General features: G+C 41.5%; 1 protein-coding gene across 4 annotated transcripts in view; it reads right to left on the bottom strand.

Annotated features, from left to right (window-relative positions):
• The window catches only part of Wbp1l (WW domain binding protein 1 like), a 58,243-nt gene that overhangs the window by 19,669 nt on the left and 23,727 nt on the right, over positions 1–14,847 (bottom strand). The window lies entirely within an intron of this gene.

The raw sequence follows: 14,847 nt of genomic DNA, 5'->3' as shown, positions 1-14,847 counted from the left end.
AGGAAGATACTCAGGGACCAAAAGTGATAGGGGAAAACACACATTACAGTTCTAAATGAGGTCAGGCCTTTCCAGTTTTCCTGGAAAGTAGGATAGTTTGTTGATCCTGGGCCTATCTGAAAAAGGAAGTTGGAAATAAGACCCAATATAAAACTGGGACCCTCAAAGGGAAAGAATAGTTGGGGGGGAAGCTTATTGCTATTATTATAATTTATTAAAACAACCAGCATCAGGCTGTTTCATAGTGGGGTAGTATGGGAAAGGGGGAATATGGGAGAAATAAACGGACTCTAGATAGGGCAAAGGGGTGGGAGAGGAAGGGAAGAGGCATGGGGTTAGAAATGATAGGGGAATGTGATGGACATCATTATCCAAAGTACACGTATGAAGACATGAATGGTATGAACATACTTTGTATACAACCAGAGATATGAAAAATCGTGCTTCATATGTATAATATGAATTGTAATGCATTCCTTTGTCTTATATAACAAATCAGAATAAAAAAATAAAATTTTTTAAAAAGGCCTATTGGCACACAGTGACAACATGAAACATCTGAGTGGAGAGGGGGGAAAAAGTATCCCCTCAAATAATCTGTGATCACAGGCCTTCCCTCAAGCTAACCCAAGGTTTGAATTAATACTACCTACATGGTCTGAGAACCTGGGGCTAAAAGTTCAACACAAAAAGTGGACCCAGGCTGGACCCAGTGGCACACACCTAGTTACTGGGAGGTTGAGGTAGGAAAATCAAAAGGTTTTTTTTTTTTTTTTTTTTTTTTTTTGGCAGTGGCAGGTATATTTTATCAGCCTGGGACATAAAGGGAACAAAGACCCTCACCCATGGGGGATGGAGGGATGGGGTTGAAGACATAAACAGAAATTATTTTATAAAGTGGGGATTCCAAACCAGCAACAAGCCTTGTGATATCCAGCAAAAGATCCACCCTCTGAACGATTCCCATAAATAAAGCTCTGATAAAGATAAGCTTACAATTTAAAAATGTTTAAAGTATGCAAAAATAATCCAATTTAAATAAGACTTGGGAAACTCAACAAACAATAGGATAATGCCCCTAGTGAGGGGAAAACAACTTAAGATAACAGAATGATCAGATAAATTTTAAGATATAAGAGGGTTTCAAATGATTAGAGAAAAAAAATCATAACACAAGAAAAGAACATTACTAAAAAGGTGATACTGGGGCTGGGATTGTGGCTCAGAAAGAGTAGAGCGCTCGCCTAGCATGGGTGGGGCCTGGATTCAGCACCACATAAAAATAAAGGCATTGTGTTGTGTCCATCTATACCTTAAAAAAAAAAAAGGTATTAAAAAAAAAAAAGGCAATAGTGACCAAGTCGATTTGGAGGAAAAATAAAAATAAAACTTGTTGAAAAAATAATTGTTACTGAAATTAAAAATTCAGCAAATGGGTTATACAGAGATTAAGCCAAGATAAAGAGAGAATTTTGGAGTGGAAGATAAATCTGAGAAAAATACCCAGCAAAGCGTTTTTCTCAACCAAGAAAACAGAAATGGAAAATTAGAAACAAGAAGCTAAAGAAGAGGAGAATGGAGAAGAGGCAATATTTAAAGAGATAAAAAATGTCCAGAACTGATTAAAGATATGGAATTTTTCAGGCAATAAAAAACTTACAGCTAGGTACATTTCTTAAACTACAGGAAGACAACGGGCTTTTAAGTACATTCTAGTGGGAAAGGCTGATAATTATTTTATTTATTTATTTAAAAGAGAGAGAGAGAGAAAGAAAATATTTTTTTAATATTTATTCTTTAGTTTTCGGTGGACACAACATCTTTATTTTTATGTGGTGCTGAGGATCGAAACCAGCACCCTGTGCATGCCAGGCGAGCGCGCTACCACTTGAGCCACATCCCCAGTCCGGCTGACAATTATTAAAATAAGAATTTAAGTAGTAATAAGCTCCACAAGAAAAATAATACAGGACACAAAGTGAGCTAAATGGGGGTGGTCAGGAAAGGCCTCTCTGAGAAGGAGCCAGTTTAAGCAGACCTGCAGGAACAGTGTTCTAGCAGAGGAAATGCCAAGCACAAGCAAAGACAGCAGGGCAGGAATGAGCTTCGTGTTTATGAGGAACACAGAGGCTGGTGTGGCCGAGTACTGTGGATCTCAGGAAGACTGTGAAAGGAGACACCAGTAGATACCATACTTTTTTTTTTTTTTTTTTTGAACCAGGGATTGAAACCAGGGCACTTAACAATCAAGCCACATCCCCAGCCCTTTTTAAAAAGTATTTTATTAGAGACAGGGTCTCACTGAGTTGCTTAGGGCCTCACTAAGTTGCTGAAGCTGGGATTGACTCATAATGCTCCTGCCTTAGCCTCCCGAGTCGCTGTGATTTCAGGTGTGCGCTTCTATGCTCAGTACTTCATATATTTTGTATAACAGTTAAAACAAAATCCAAAGTAGTATTGCTTGCAAATCCACTGCGGCTTCAGATAGTTTCTCCCTTAGATTATGGTGGAGATTTTAATAGATATAAAAATATTTTTGCAATTCTCACATTTACTTTTCAACCTGGGCCCATTTTTTGCAGCACTCAGTCTATGGTTGCTACTGCAGAGTAAGCAACAAAATCAGCTTTCCTTTCATTCTTAAACTAGAAATGGCTTTCTAGAAAGTAGAACAAATCTAGCACTGAACATCTGCCTGAGCAGTGTTCTTTCTAAATTTGGTAATGCTCCGTAACCAAAGTCTTCAAAAATAAGACAGATTTGGAAAAAAAAAAAAAATTAGATTTGAAATGGCTAGATGAAAAAAGACAGCATACCACTTTAACTTAGAATCTGTATTTTTGTTCCATGCTAGACAAAAAAAAATCTTCAAAATCTGAAATGTACTTTCTAATGTCCAAGTCTTTAGAAGATATGTATGTAAGTGGCCATGAAAAATATTTTTTAAAGCTTTGTGGATTTACCTATATTTTTACAATCAAAAAGTTGACATTACTGTCTCCCTAGTGCTATTGGGTCCCCCTCCCCATTTATTATTGGTACATTATAGTTCTACATAATAATGGGATTTGTTGTTATATAGTCAATGTACTGATTTTTTTTTTTTTTTTTAGTACTGGGGATTGAACCCAAGGGCGCTTAACCATGAAGTCACATCCCGGCCATTTTTAATATTTTATTTAAAGACAGGGCCTCATTAAGTGATGCTATTGACTTTTAAGGCTGTTCAAAGAGATACTGAAATAAACAGATTTGCTCAAGAGTAGGCACTGAGGGCTGGGGTTGTAGCTCAGTGGCAGCACTTGCCTAGCATGGTGAGGCATTGGGTTTGATTCTTAGCGCCACATAAAAATAAAAGATACTGTGTCCACCTACAACTAAAAAATAAATATTAAAAAAAAAGAGTAGGCATTATGAATTGGGTGGAAGGAGGTTACAGAAGAGCTAGGGAAGGACAGTAAACTCAGGAAGAATAATAATCCAGCAGGAGTCCTGGAGTTATTTCTCCTCTTTGTTAATCTAACCTCCCTATCTTTTATGGTAGGGACTGTCATATACAACTTTTGTACTTTTATATTATATATCACACTTGATAATTAACACATTAAGCTTATCTAGCTAAAGGAGTTCAATTTCATTCTTTCTGATAAAGAGCAAGCCATTGCCAAGAAGCTGACCAAGCTTCTGCTTGTATGCACTGGGAAATTTGGAATGGAGTTCTATGCTATTTGGTAGAATTCAAGAATTTTGCAAAAGAACAAATAGCTAGGGCTAAATGGACAGGCTCCCTTAACTCAGCCAGTAAATCTTATTTGATAAGAGTCAGCCTAATTGCTCAGGTATGACAGTATGTGTTAGTTACCCTTAAGGGCTCTGGCTCAGGAGCACCAAATCCCCATCTTCCAGCTACAGAATCCCCTAAAGGGTAAAGCCAAAGACTGGAGCCAGTGACACACTTGAGAAAAGCCTAGAGCCAACTGCTGCTTCCAGATACGCCTGCAGCATGTACCTGTGTACTGCTGAAGGGGAGTCCTGGTGTCCCTGCTAAATGGGGGACAACAAGGTCTATTTACTTTAACCTGTGAGAGCATCCTGGAACAATGTGGTCTGGGGCCTCCCAAGACTGACTCACTGTCCAAGAATCTGAGGAAGGGCAACACAGAGAATCAAAACAAGCCAGAGCCTTACAACCAAGTGAATTTTCCAGGCACAGTGGCACAGGCCTGTAATCCCAGTGACTTGGCAGGCAGAGGCAGGAGGATTGCAAGTTCAGGCCAACCTTGGCAAATCAGTGAGACCCCCCATCTCAAAATAGAAAATGGAAATGACTGAGGATGTAGTGCAGTGGTAGAGCACCCCTGGGTTCAATCACCAGTGCCATAAAAAAAACAACAAAACATAAATAAATCTGCCCCCAAATAAGAATGAACACACTAAGACAACAAATGCAACAAAACAGAGTTGTGTCTCCCATTATGGTCATGGGCCCAAAATCACATGGGGTATTTGTTAAATATGTAGATTGAGAACCTCTGGGAACAGTGACTGAAATTTTGCCCCTTTAAAGACACTCCCCTGGTTATGCTCATCACATATACACAAATTTGAGAGCCACTGCCCTGGGTGTATAACAGATACACAATAAGGAGTTCATGCTTTCTAAAACATGTTTGGCAATTTCCTAGAATCCCAAACATGTACCAACAGACACAGTAACCCCCACAAGTACCTACGCAGAATCAAGACACATGAGATTATTTATACTCTCTCTGCCTCATTATATATATGAAACACATACACACACATGTACACAATAGGCCATAAATGTAAATTTAAAAAAGAAGTGACACATTAGTTAGGTACACCCCCTACCCATGCCAGTACTACTACTGCCAAAGCTGCATTGCAACTGGATCCTCATTAAACAGCCCCCAAACGGAGCAGCCAGCAAATAAATTAAAATCCATTTCCTGTGTTGCTATTAGAAACCTGAATAACAAATTCAGAAAAAGCCACTTGACCCTAGTAGGAAAATCCCAGAGCAAAAAATCACATCCCATAGTTCTATGAAGGTCTACTTGCTTATATACCAGTGCGTGCAGGCCTGTGGGGTCTGACTGGCTGCAGTGGCGCCGGGCACTAGGTTACTGTACCACTCCTCCCCCTTGAATGAAGAATGAAAGGCAGTGTACCTCAAGGTATTGATCCCAATCCCACATCACTGGCCTCTCCTGCCACAGAGAAAGTCCCTGAGAAGTATGGCTTCTTTAGCAAAAGCTGTTGCAGAGAACTGAAGGCCAAATGCTCTTTTGGACAGTGTGCAGCGCAGGTGAGTAGCAGATGGCACACTGACAGAGCCACCAACCGCTGCTGTTCACAGCTGATCCCACGGGGCAGGTCTACACCCAGGTTACACTTCTCAACTTTTAAAAAGACGGTATTACCATTTTAAAATGAGAATAAATCACATAATAATCCAGATTTCCAGTTTCTCTAGAAAATCAAGACCCGCACCCCCACAGGGCCATGAGAGACTGGGGCAGAACTTGCATAGGCTTTAGCTTCTCTACAATCGTGATGATCCCCACCCTCCTGCCCCTCCTGTCCAATGATCCCCTTTAGTGGACTCAATCATGTCACTGCTGGTCCCTGTGGACACCTGCTTTTCTCCTCCTGCTCCAAAGTTCAGTGGGTTGTTCATGCCCTCACACTTGCTAATGCAAGTTAGAGAGGCCTAAATATAAGCAGCAGGAATCTAAATTCTCTACACTGATGCTCAAGCAGCACCATTTCAAATAGGTGCCTCAACAAAAAGGGGGCTCCTCTCTGCTACAAAGAGGAGCCCCTCTTGATAATCAGGGAGACCTCCTATCACACTGTATTTCCTCCCAGTGACTATGTGTATATTAAGCATTGGGTCAGAGTTGTTTTTTGTTTTTTTTTTTTTTTTTTTTCTTTTTTGTAGTACTAGGGATTGAACCCAGGGACAATCTACCATTAAGCTTTATCCCCAGTCCTTTTATTTTTAATTTTGAGACAGAGTATCTGTAAGATGCCAAGGCTAGACTTGAACTTGTGATTCTTCTGCCTCAGTTTCAGGGCTATTAGGATTTACAAGCGTGTGTCACCACCATACCTGGCTCAGGTAAAGTATTTTCACCCACGTTTTTTATTCCCCCACTTTATGGGAAATCGAAGTTCAGAGCAATCACACAGCCAGGGGAAGTTTTTTGGACCTAATATCCAAGTGGAGAGAATTCAATGTTTGGAGGTTATCCTAAACTTTCACGCTGGATGCTAACAAGCACAAAAGCCAAAGATAAGGCAGGGACTTTGCCTCTGAGACACTCTGTAATAACTCAACTATTAGGTGTTTTTGTTTTTTTTTTAAAAAGCTTATGGTTCAATTTTTATTGTTGAAAGGCTTTCTAAATATTTAAATTCACTTTGTCCCTTCAAAAGTAATCACCATCTAATCAAAAGAATTCATTCTTTTTAAAAAATGATTAGTAATGTAGTTGGAACAATAATGATATGCACACATACATATATACAGATATATATATATATATATATAAAACTAATTCATGTCATTCACATTTATAGAGTGCTCAAGCTTTTCAACCCTCCAGCCTGCCCTGACAGTTAGGACCCGCAAAAGGTCAAAAAAGATGTTACCTGCCCCCCCCCCCCCATATGGACCAGGTAACTGATACTAACACTGTGGCTCAGGCAGGTTGTCAAAACCCTGCTCTTCTGACTTTTGGTTCCATATTCTGTGACTGGCTTCTAATCCATCAATGTCTTAACTGCATCTTGAAAATGGCTCTTGGTCAAATAAAATACCCACTTATTTGCCTAGAAAGAAAAAGATACTATTTTCCAAGGGATCCAAATTACTAAAGTTGCAAGTTAATTTGTTGCTGATACACTTTAGGAGACTCACCAGCCCATCCTTCCTCAGTAGTTCCATCCTACCACAGCAGGCTTTTGTTGGGAGCAAAGAAATCTCATAATGGGACTCGCCTGTGTGACTGTCTAGAGACCAGAACTGAAGATTTATGGCCAGTAAAATGTTCGACACTGTTCAAGGAAATGGTTTACTTTTTTTTGCAGGGACTGGGGATTGCACTCAGGGGCACTCAATCACTAAGCCAAACCCCCAGCCCATTTTTGTATTTTTATTTATTTAGTTAGTTACTTAGTTTTGTGGTGTGGGGGATTGAACCCAAGGCCTTGTGCATGCAAGGCAAACACTCAACTGAGCTATATGCCCTGTATTTTATTTAGAGACAGGGTCTCACTGAGTTGCTTAGCTCCTTGCCATTGCTGAGGCTGGCTTTGAACTCAGGATCCTCCTGTCTCAGCCTCCTGAACCACTAGGAGGCATGTAGCACTGCACCTGGCTTAAAACTGTTTACTTCTACCTCGACAAAGGGTCACATTAAAAGTGGTCTCACTGCAAATACACAATATAAAAGAAGTTTTCAGAATACACAGGTTGTCTCCAAAAGACTCTGAAAAACTAAAGAATATAAGAACTTTCTGAAGTGTAAGCCTTGCATTTAAAGATTAAAACAGAAAAGGGGGGATTTTTGTGTGCTATCAGAAATACATCACAATAAACCCAAGCTATGGCAACAGGTACCTGCTAGAAATGTGGCCTGTTCTTAAAATAACTGTGGCCTAACTGTCCCACAAGCTGTAAAGCTTATCTATGTCTACTGAGAGATCCTGCTGACCAGGGAGTGGTTGTCCAGATTGCTCAGAGATGAGACTGTAGTTCCAGAAGGGACTGGTCTTACCTGCTACCTCCCCACCACCACAACCCACACACAAAAAATGACTCCAGTCATCACCTGCTAATTAAGGGGCAATCAAGATGTCAAGATTCTAAATCTCAAACCAGGCATCATGGCACTGTGATCCTAGCTACTTGAGAGACTGAGACAGAAGGATCGTAAGTTTGAGGTTGGTCAGGGCAACTTAGAGAAATGCTCTCAAAATAAAATAAAAAGGGCTGAGCTGGGGTCAGTGGTAGAGCACTTGCCTAGCATGTGTGAGGCACTGGGTTCGATCCTCAGCACGACATACACATAAATAAAATAAAGCTCCATCAACAACTAAAAAATATTAAAATGTCCCTGGATTCAATCCCCAGTAACCCCCCCAAAAAAAGATGCTAAATCTCTGGGCAGGTAATTGATACATATGGCTTAGAATGTAGCAGGTAAAGGTCCACCTATTTTCCCTATATTAAAACAACCTGGTCCTCCTTCCCTCAGGCCCATGACTTATAGCCCTGGGCACAGCAGATGGCCACGTGTCAGTAGTTTCTACCCCATGGACTCTCACTTGGTCCTAACACAGAGAGTTAAAGACAATTCTCTGTTGTAGGGGACTGTGCTGTACATTTTAAGATGTTTAATGGCATTCTTGGCTCTATTTACTAGAGAGCAGTAGTCACTGCCCCCAACCCAGGTGTGATAACCAACACTATCTAGACACTGCCAACTGTCACATAGGGGGTAAAACTGCCCCCAGTTTAAAAGCACTATTCTAACCAAACTGCATCATACAATCTCACACAGAATTGTGTTTTGTCTAGTCTTGTTCCCTGATTGCCTCATGGGCTCCACACTCTAAATTCTCCCAGGACAAGACTGATGTCAGTCTCACAAGGGTAATTAGCCTATGAGGGAAGAAAACCAAACCAAATAAGACCAAAAAAAAAAAAAAAAACACCTTCAGAAAGTACTGGACCTAGGGACAAGGGAGTCAAATAACCCAGAGAAACCAGTCCTTCCCAACCTTTCCTGTGCCTCTTAATTACACTATACAAGCAGAGTATTAAGTGATCATCCAGTTAAAACTGTGGGGGTGTGGTTTTTGTATGACTTGTGAGACCCTGAGCAGAGAAGCAACGGCTACAGAGGAGCACAGAAATGGCTAAGGCAGGACAGCACTTAAGGCTGTTTCAGCTTGTTGTTTCAAATAGCAAACCAAGGCTCTCAAGCCATAACAGGGTGACAGTAACCCAGCACAATCTGAGTCTGATCCATAAATCCAGAACTTCACCAGAGACAAAGGAGTGATTACACATTCCATTTTTGTTGGCAATCTACTCCAATGTAACCCTGACCTCCCCATCCTGCTCCAGAGCCACAACCAGAGGAGAAGGAAGTCACAGGTGTTCACGTCACTGCCTGGTAGGTAACCAGAGAATTCCAAATCCCTGATGAAAATCACGTGAGCCAGGTATGGTACACACCCATAATCCCATTGACTCAGGAGGCTGAGGCAGGAGGATCCTAAATTTGAGGCCAGCCTCAACGACACTGTCTCAAAATAAAAGCCTCTGGGTTCAAGAAGAGAGAGAGAAGAAGAGAGAAAGAAAAAAAGCCACACGATAAGTTTGGCCAGTATTTGAAACCAAGACTGGGACTATGCATGCGTCACAGTTTAGTGGGAGCTCCTGGAAACGTGTTAAGCAAGAGAACCAAACAATAATAAGTATTTTGGCCTCCTTGATGGAAGACCTAGGAGAAACCAACGTTTTATGACTAACACAGAACCAGTATATCCTAAGCCACTTTCAGGAAAAGAACTCAGCGTCACACTCAACCATTTGCAAAGTCCTCCTCTCTCCTGAGCAGCATATGGCTTCCTGATACCCTCCCCCTCTTTTGATGGAAAGAACAACTTGAAAGGAAGTCATCTCCCAAGACTGAACCACTATCTCCAGCAACCAACAACAGAAACCTCTTGTGAGGTCCAACATTCAAGTTCAGTTGACCCTGAGCAGAGAAGCAACGGCTACAGAGAAGCACAGAAATGGCTAAGGCAGAACAGCACTTAAGGCTGTTTCAGCTTGTTGTTTCAAATAGCAAGAAGTGCTAGGGAGGGAGAGTTAAGGAATTGTCTGCCTACTATGGAACAGGGCAGGAGAAGAATTTTTTTTTTAAGATGGACACAATATCTTTATTTATTTTTATGGGATGCTGAGGATCGAACCCAGTGCCTCACATGTGCAAGCAAGGCAAGCTCTCTACCGCTGAGCTATAACTCCAGCCCAGGAGAAGAAATTTTATGGCAGCTTTTTAAATAGCCCCATATTATTCTGTTTTCATGGACTAAAATTTACCTCTTCAAGAAAAAGGGGTGGGAAGGGGTGGGTCAAACTCATGGGATATCACTGGAGGAAGTGACTGTTTTCTTTGGCTCCATCCTAGATAAAAGTTTCAAAATCAGCAGACATAGTCCTTGTTTCCACCAGGTTACCATCCTGTCCATTGCTTTCTCATCAGAGACACTATGAAAAACAAGCCACGCTCCTCTAAAAACACAACCTCTTTCAACAGAGATGGCTGAGGGTCAAAAATTAACTTAAGGGGCTGGGGATGTGGCTCAAGCGGTAGCGCACTCGCCTGGCATGCGTGCAGCCCGGGTTCGATCCTCAGCACCACATACCAACAAAGATGTTGTGTCCGCCGAGAACTAAAAAATAAATATTAAATTTCTCTCTCTCTCTCTCTCTCTCTCTCTCTCTCTCTCTCAAAAAATAAAGTTTTTTAAAAAAATAAATAAATAATTAACTTAAACAGGCTTGGGTAAGATCCATCTTCCTCACTTTCAGGTGACAGCAGGGAACAGCAGTGAAGCTGTCACCTACAGGATTCTTACAATCAGTTCAGATAAGGATTCTGGCCTCAACCTTTGGTAGTACAAACAAGCGTCACCTTGGTGTCTGCTGTGTTATAGGCAGCTAGTTCCTTTCCAAGCAGGATCTTGCTTAATTTGTCCTGGACCTGGTGGAGGAAGGCTAAGCCCAGAAATGTCACAGTGATGGGAGTCAACACTTGGTCTTCTGCAGAAGGCAGAGCATAAGGCAGGCAGGGGACAGAGGTGCAGGTGAGAGACCAAAGCAAAGTGCTCACCAGGCCACACGTCAGCCCTGGGTGCAACACAGACCTCTGAAGTTCCAGTTTCCTTATGGTAACAAGGAGATAATACCTCCATCCTTGTGGGTGGCGGTCACTGCGAAAGAACAAATGCCCCAAGCAAATGCTGGCTAATATTCAGTAGTTCACTGTTAAACTAGAGGTTGGAGCTCCTACACTCCAGAGTGAACTGGGGATCATCATAGAAGGCTCTCTTTGTCAGTACTCTCTTTGAGAACCTAAGGCCACACTCTATGTCCAGGGAGTAACTAAAGTTCAACATTCTAGATGCTTTGCCATAGTCAGCAGCATTAGGCCAATCCAGAGCTTGTAGGTACCAGTTCACCCTTTCAAGAAAAAAGAAAGAAAAAAAAACATGTAACAACGAATCCTACCATTATGTACAACTATAGTGTACCAATAAAAATACGGAAAAAAAGGCAAAAAAAAAAAAAAAAGAATTAAGAATAGCAGCTGGGCACAGTGGTGCCTGCCTATAATCTCAGCTACTCAGGAGGCATAGGCAGGATTGTGAGTTCAAGGCCAACTTGGGCAATATAGTGAGATCCCATCTCACCAAAATAAATAAATAAATAAAAATAAATAAAACCAGCCCCTTATGCTAGGAGTTGGACCCTGTGCCTCCCATCATGAAAAATGAACAAAGCATCCTAAGAGGATACCAGACCTACCCTAGTTCCACTGGGGTAGGTATTAAGAATCATCCTAACTTAAGATATACACAATCTAGATCTTGCCTAAAGAGAAAGGCAACATTCCAAAGTATAAACTGCTGTCTTGATGATGTATTTAGCCTGCATTATACCAACTAGAACTTATATCCACTGGTCCTTCTACACACTTAACACCTACAGTGGAACAACTGGTACTGCTGAACTGTGGAAAGAGCCATCTGCTGTAAGGTCATTTCATCACACCTCTGAATTCCTACAGCATTTTATCTCCCTCTAATATCATATGCCACCACCTGCTGAATGTTCCAATTACCTGTGCACTTATTCTATTTCCCCTACCTGACTGTAAACCCCTCAAGGGCAGGGGGAGCATTTACACCTCTTTGTATCCACAACATGCTTTGAACAGAATAGGTGTACAATACTTTTCAGATGTAGAATGCTGACCATAAGAATCATCTAGCATTACCAAATCGATGCCTTCTGACTCGAACATGAACTAGAAATTTACTAGGATCAGCAGACTAAGCAGTGCTGTTGCAATCTTTTTCACTGAAAAATCAGTAATATACCTGTTATTTATACATGCTGGGTTCTCTCTTAGCCACAAAACCTGATTTCTGATCTTGTCAGATAATAAAAGGACAGCATGCTTAATTGCATATTCTGTCTACAATTTAGTATATGGTAGCATACCCCAAAGGTTTAGCAGGTGACTATCTTCTGAACTTTAGCTCTTCTAAGCTCTAAAAGACTGTTCTTTAGTCAACACTGGAGCTTCCAAGTATTCTGTGTACACTGTCCCTTGCATGAAATAATTCACATAACCTGTGGCCCACTTGCCCTTTACAGATAGTGAAAGCATGCTACCCTCATTATTAGACTGAAGGGCCTTAATTTGTTCCTCCTTCTCTGTGTCTGTAAAGGGCATCAATACCTGTGAGCCCAGACCTTTCTCTTGGCCACAGGCAAACTCAATACTAAGAATCATAGCTGGAAGCCAATTTCACCTTCTCATCTGCAGGGGCCAAAAAAAACAATCTGATCTGTCTGGAATGCTCTTCCCCGGCTCAACTGTCCAGTAAACTCCTACTCATCCTTCAAGACTCAGATCAGATATCACCTTTTCTGGAAGGCCTGCCATGTCCATCCCCAACCCAGCCTGATCTAGATGCTTTCCACTCTGTGCTATCCTAGTCCCTAAACATTTCTCTGTTATAGTCTCAGCTCACTGTTTGTCATTATTTCCATGCCACTAAGTCCTGGAGGCCAGAGTCTCTCAAAGCATGGCTAGAAACAACCTGGATCAGAAACACCTAGGGAACGCACATTCCTGGGCCCTGACCCCTGACCTACAAAATGTACATCTTAATAAGCCCCACTCTCAGGTGACTTTTATTATTTTGAGAACTGCAGTAGAGTATAAGCTCCCTGGAAATAAGAACTATCTTTCCATCTTTTATGTCCAATGATGTTCATTAAAAGATCAAAGTCCCCATGCAGTGGCTACAAGCATGAAATTCTTCCACAGAGTAAAATGCAAATGGCAATATGAAGAGCAAGCAGTGTCTTATCCCCTATCTGGGCAGGTAAGAAATAAATATGCCCAACGAGAAAAACACAGTGATCCTACTCTACTCGCACAACACTGGCAACATAGTCTAAGCCACAAGAAATATTCAGGATTTGGAAGACACCCAGGTTTAAAAAAAAAAAAAAACAAAAAAAAAAAACCCTTCATTTCTCTAGCTAATGAGCAACTTTTGGCAAGTGGCTTAACTTCTGTAAACCTCCCCCTGCACCTCTGTAAAAACAGAATAACACTACCACGTAAGCCAGGGAGCTGTTACACAGATTAGGTAGAAAACATACATGAAAGGGAAGACCTATTGGGGGGGATGTGAATATAGACAGAGACATTTTTTAAAAAAGCAGAATTATCACCAGGTAATCCTTAGGAAACTGGCTTTTTTTTTTTTTTTTTTTTTTTGGTGGTGCTGGGGATTGAACCTAGGGTCTTGTGCTGCAAGGCAAGCACTCTACTAACTAAGCTATATCCCCAGCCCAGAATCTGGCTTTTGTGTGACTCCAATACAGAACATGGTTACACTGTCAGACACAGAAACACTAGCAATGTACAAAATTATATAACCCAAATACTTCAAGTTTATGCAGGAAAGGCTTGAGGCAGGAGACAAGGCTGGGAAGGGCCTTTAAGGGAGCCTCTGATTCAAGTTTCTGCCAGGAAATTGTTCAAAAAACAGGCCTCGAGATTCACCTGCTGTTGGGCCTCTAAGATGCTCCCATGACAACCACCCCTTCCATCCACCTGCTGAGGATTTTAATTTAATGCTACCAACTACTTTATTCTCTCACTTAGGTGAGTGGGGGTTATTGGACACAGGCCCTCACCTTCTTGCCAACTCAGTATAAAAGATGAATGGTATCTTGGTACAATAAGAGACAGCCTCCCTTGGCATTGGGGTTGTAGCTCAGTGGTAGAGCGCTTGCCTAGCATATGTGAGGCACTGGGTTCGATCCTCAGCACCACATAAAACTAAATAAATAAAATAAAGGTATCGTGTCTATCTACAACTTAAAAGAGAGAGAGAGAGAGAGAGAGAGAGAGAGAGAGAGAGACAGGCTCCTAATTCTAAGTTAACATATAATGGTAGGCACTAAAAGAGATGCACAAACTCAAACTCCTGTGGGCTCCTGCCCACCTCACCTGCCACCTCTGCAAAAGCACTGATCAGTCCTATAGCTTCTAGTTTTCTGTATCCCTAAAGTCTTGCATCCCTTAGAAATGAGTAGTTAAAAATAACAGTTGTTTACTAAATGCCTCTTATCTGCCAGCCAAGGTGCTAATGTTTTATACACATTTTTTCATGAAATTCTCTTCAAGAAAGCATTATTATTGCCAGGCACAGTGTCACATGCCTGGAATCCCCGTGACTCAAGAGGCTCAGGAAAGAGGATCACAAATTCAAGGCCAGCCTCAGCAAAATACAGAGACCTTATCTCAAATAGAAAATAAGGGCTGGGGATGTAGCTCAGTTAGTAGAGTGCTTGCCTTACATGCACAAGTCCTTGCCTTACATGCACAAGTCCCTGGGTTCAATCCCCAGAAACACACACACACACACACACACACACACACACACACACGAAAATAAAAAGGGGGGCTGGGGATGTGGCTTAAGCGGTAGCGC

Source organism: Urocitellus parryii, chromosome 5, assembly GCF_045843805.1.
Source record: "Urocitellus parryii isolate mUroPar1 chromosome 5, mUroPar1.hap1, whole genome shotgun sequence".
Taxonomy (NCBI): Eukaryota; Metazoa; Chordata; class Mammalia; order Rodentia; family Sciuridae; genus Urocitellus; species Urocitellus parryii.
This window is presented reverse-complemented; position numbering and strand designations above follow the sequence as displayed.